The sequence below is a fragment of the Pseudoliparis swirei genome, chromosome 2 (genome assembly GCF_029220125.1).
Source record: "Pseudoliparis swirei isolate HS2019 ecotype Mariana Trench chromosome 2, NWPU_hadal_v1, whole genome shotgun sequence".
In the NCBI taxonomy this organism is placed as follows: domain Eukaryota; kingdom Metazoa; phylum Chordata; class Actinopteri; order Perciformes; family Liparidae; genus Pseudoliparis; species Pseudoliparis swirei.
In genome coordinates this window covers 25,092,753-25,097,711 of record NC_079389.1, presented here as the reverse complement: position 1 = coordinate 25,097,711, position 4,959 = coordinate 25,092,753, and positions in this window count along the sequence as shown.

The window sequence follows — 4,959 nt, the reverse complement described above, 5'->3', positions numbered from 1 at the left end:
TGTATTCATCACACACATATAACAGACACAGATACAACAGTAGAATACAATAATAACAATATGATATAATGATAATAATCATCATCATTATTATACAAAGAGCTAAAAGCTCAAATATAACAGAGAGGTCCAATAAGAGCACAAACAAACGACAGTATGAAGTAAACCCTGTAACACGAGGAGAACAAGAGGAGAACACGGGAGAATAAAGGAGAACACGAGGAGAACACGAGAACACGAGAACACGAGGAGAACAAGAGGAGCACAGGAGAACAAGAGGAGAACAAGAGGAGAACACGAGGAGAACAAGAACAGGAGAACACGAGAACAAGAGGGAGAACAAGAGGAGAACACGAGGAGAACACGAGGAGAACACGAGGAGAACAAGAGGAGAACGGAGAACGGAGAACACGAGGAACAACACGAGGAACACGGGAGAACAAGAGGAGAACACGAGGAGAACACGAGGAGAACATGAGAACAAGAGGAGAACGAGGAGGAATAAAGAGGAGAACACAGGGAGAACAAGGGAGAACAAGAGGGAGAACACGAGAGAACACGAGAACAAGAGGAGAACAAGAGGGAGAACCAAGATGAGAACACGAGGGAGAACAAGAGGAGAACACAGGAGGGGAGAACACAGAACACGGGGGAGAACAAGAGGAGAACAGGGAGAACCAGGGAGAACACGAGAACAAGAGGAGAAGGAGAACAAGAGGAACAGAGGAGAACAAGAGGAGGACACAAGAGGAGAACCACAGGAGAACACGAGGAACAAGAGGAGAACAATGAGGAGAACAGGAGAACAGGGAGGAGAACACGAGGAGAACACGAGAACAACTTAGAGGAGATACAAAGAGGAGAACAAGAGGAGAACACAGGAGAACAAGAGGAGAACATGAGCAGAACATGAGCAGAACAGGTGGAGAACAAGGAGGAGAACAAGAGGACGGAGACACGAGGAGAACAAGAGGAGAGGAGAATGAGGAGAACACGAGGGAGGAACGAGAGGAGGAACAGGAGAACAAGGGAGAAATACAGGGGAGAACAAGAGGAGTCACGAGGAGAACAAGAGGAGGAACAAGAGGAGAACAAGAGGGAGAACACGGGAGAAGAGGGAGGAACAAGGAGAACAAGAGGAGAAACAGAGGAGAACAAGAGGAGAACACGAGGAGAACAAGAGGAGAACAAGAGGAGAACAAGAGGAGAACACGCAAACTCCACACAGAAAGGACCTGGACGACCGGGATTTGAACCCAGGGCCTTCTTGCTGTGAGGCGACAGCGCTAACCACTGCTGCCCCATAAGGACCTAACTGACCCCCATAAGGACCCTAACCCTGAACCCATAGGACCCTAACCTGAACCCATAGGACCCTAACCCTGACCCCCATAGGACCCTAACCCTGAACCCCCATAGGACCCTAACCCTGAACCCATAGGACCCTAACCCTCAACCCATAGGACCCTAACCCTGACCCCATAGGACCCTAACCACTGAACCCCCATAAGGACCCTAACCCTGAACCCCCATAGGACCCTAACCCTGAACCCATAGGACCCTAACCCTGACCCCATAAGGACCCTAACCCTGACCCCATAGGACCCTAACCCTGACCACATAAGGACCCTAACCCTGAACCCATAGGACCCTAACCCTGACCCCATAGGACCCTAACCCTGACCCCATAGGACCCTAACCCTGAACCCATAGGACCCTAACCCTGTGGGTGGTGGGTCTACAGGGTGGTGGGTCCCTGTGGGTGGTGGGTCTACAGGGTGGTGGGTCCCTGTGGGTGGTGGGTCTACAGGGTGGTGGGTCCACAGGGTGGTGGGTCTACAGGGTGGTGGATCTATAAGGTGGTGGGTCCCTGTGGGTGGTGGGTCTACAGGGTGGTAGGTCTACAGGGTGGTGGGTGGTGGGTCCACAGGGTAGTGGGTCCCTGTGGGTGGTGGGTCCACAGGGTAGTGGGTCCCTGTGGGTGGTGGGTCCACAGGGTGGTGGGTCCCTGTGGGTGGTGGGTCTACAGGGTGGTGGGTCCACAGGGTGGTAGGTCTACAGGGTGGCGGGTCCACAGGGTGGTGGGTCCCTGTGGGTGGTGGGTCTACAGGGTGGTGGGTCCACAGGGTGGTAGGTCTACAGGGTGGTGGGTCCACAGGGTGGTGGGTCCCTGTGGGTGGTGGGTCTACAGGGTGGTGGGTCTACAGGGTGGTGGGTCCACAGGGTGGTGGGTCTACAGGGTGGTGGGTCCTTGTGGGTGGTGGGTCCACAGGGTGGTGGGTCCCTGTGGGTGGTGGGTACACAGGGTGGTGGGTCTACAGGGTGGTGGGTCTCTGTGGGTGGTGGGTCCACAGGGTGGTGGGTCTACAGGGTGGTGGGTCTACAGGGTGGTGGGTCCTTGTGGGTGGTGGGTCCACAGGGTGGTGGGTCCCTGTGGGTGGTGGGTCTACAGGGTGGTGGGTCTACAGGGTTAGTGGGTCCTTGTGGGTGGTGGGTCCACAAGGGTGGTGGGTCCCTGTGGGTGGTGGGTCCACAGGGTGGTGGGTCCCTGTGGGTGGTGGGTCTACAGGGTGGTGGGTCCACAGGGTGGTGGGTCCCTGTGGGTGGTGGGTCCACAGGGTGGTGGGTCTCTGTGGGTGGTGGGTCTACAGGGTGGTGGGTCTCTGTGGGTGGTGGGTCCACAGGGTGGTGGGTCCCTGTGGGTGGTGGGTCCACAGGGTGGTGGGTCCCTGTGGGTGGTGGGTCTACAGGGTGGTGGGTCCACAGGGTGGTGGGTCTCTGTGGGTGGTGGGTCCACAGGGTGGTGGGTCCCTGTGGGTGGTGGGTCCACAGGGTGGTGGGTCCCTGTGGGTGGTGGGTCTACAGGGTGGTGGGTCCACAGGGTGGTGGGTCTACAGGGTGGTGGGTCCACAGGGTGGTGGGTCTACAGGGTGGTGGGTCCACAGGGTGGTGGGTCCCTGTGGGTGGTGGGTCCACAGGGTGGTGGGTCTCTGTGGGTGGTGGGTCTACAGGGTGGTGGGTCTACAGGGTGGTGGGTCCACAGGGTGGTGGGTCTCTGTGGGTGGTGGGTCCACAGGGTGGTGGGTCTCTGTGGGTGGTGGGTCCACAGGGTGGTGGGTCCCTGTGGGTGGTGGGTCCACAGCGTGGTGGGTCTACAGGGTGGTGGGTCCACAGGGTGGTGGGTCTCTGTGGGTGGTGGGTCCACAGGGTGGTGGGTCTCTGTGGGTGGTGGGTCCACAGGGTGGTGGGTCTACAGGGTGGTGGGTCCTTGTGGGTGGTGGGTCCACAGGGTGGTGGGTCCCTGTGGGTGGTAGGTCTACAGGGTGGTGGGTCTACAGGGTGGTGGGTCTACAGGGTGGTGGGTCCACAGGGTGGTGGGTCCCTGTGGGTGGTGGGTCCACAGGGTGGTGGGTCCCTGTGGGTGGTGGGTCTACAGGGTGGTGGGTCCTTGTGGGTGGTGGGTCCACAGGGTGGTGGGTCTACAGTGTGGTGGGTCCACAGGGTGGTGGGTCTCTGTGGGTGGTGGGTCTACAGGGTGGTGGGTCCCTGTGGGTGGTGGGTCTACAGGGTGGTGGGTCTCTGTGGGTGGTGGGTCTACAAGGTGGTGGGTCCCTGTGGGTGGTGGGTCTACAGGGTGGTGGGTCCACAGGGTGGTGGGTCTACAGTGTGGTGGGTCCACAGGGTGGTGGGTCTCTGTATGTGGTGGGTCCACAGGGTGGTGGGTCCCTGTGGGTGGTGGGTCTACAGGGTGGTGGGTCCCTGTGGGTGGTGGGTCTACAGGGTGGTGGGTCCACAGGGTGGTGGGTCTACAGGGTGGTGGGTCCCTGTGGGTGGTGGGTCTACAGGGTGGTGGGTCCACAGGGTGGTGGGTCTACAGGGTGGTGGGTCCACAGGGTGGTGGGTCTACAGGGGGGTGGGTCTACAGGGTGGTGGGTCCCTGTGGGTGGTGGGTCTACAGGGTGGTGGGTCCACAGGGTGGTGGGTCCACAGGGTGGTGGGTCTACAGGGTGGTGGGTCCACAGGGTGGTGGGTCTACAGGGTGGTGGGTCTACAGGGTGGTGGGTCCACAGGGTGGTGGGTCCCTGTGGGTGGTGGGTCCACAGGGTGGTGGGTCTACAGGGTGGTGGGTCCACAGGGTGGTGGGTCCCTGTGGGTGGTGGGTCCACAGGGTGGTGGGTCTACAGGGTGGTGGGTCCACAGGGTGGTGGGTCCCTGTGGGTGGTGGGTCCACAGGGTGGTGGGTCTACAGGGTGGTGGGTCCACAGGGTGGTGGGTTTACAGGGTGGTGGATCTACAGGGTGGTGGGTCCCTGTGGGTGGTGGGTCCACAGGGTAGTGGGTCCCTGTGGGTGGTGGGTCCACAGGGTGGTGGGTCCCTGTGGGTGGTGGGTCCACAGGGTGGTGGGTCCACAGGGTGGTGGGTCCCTGTGGGTGGTGGGTCTACAGGGTGGTGGGTCCCTGTGGGTGGTGGGTCTACAGGGTGGTGGGTCCACAGGGTGGTGGGTCTACAGGGTGGTGGGTCTCTGTGGGTGGTGGGTCTGGGTGGTGGGTCCACAGGGTGGTGGGTCTACAGGGTGGTGGGTCCCTGTGGGTGGTGGGTCTACAGGGTGGTGGGTCCACAGGGTGGTAGGTCTACAGGGTGGTGGGTCCACAGGGTGGTGGGTCCCTGTGGGTGGTGGGTCTACAGGGTGGTGGGTCCCTGTGGGTGGTGGGTCTACAGGGTGGTGGGTCCACAGGGTGGTGGGTCTACAGGGTGGTGGGTCCTTGTGGGTGGTGGGTCCACAGGGTGGTGGGTCCCTGTGGGTGGTGGGTCCACAGGGTGGTGGGTCTACAGGGTGGTGGATCTACAGGGTGGTGGGTCCCTGTGGGTGGTGGGTCTACAGGGTGGTAGGTCTACAGGGTGGTGGGTGGTGGGTCCACAGGGTAGTGGGGTCTACAGGGTGGTGGGTGGTGGGTCACA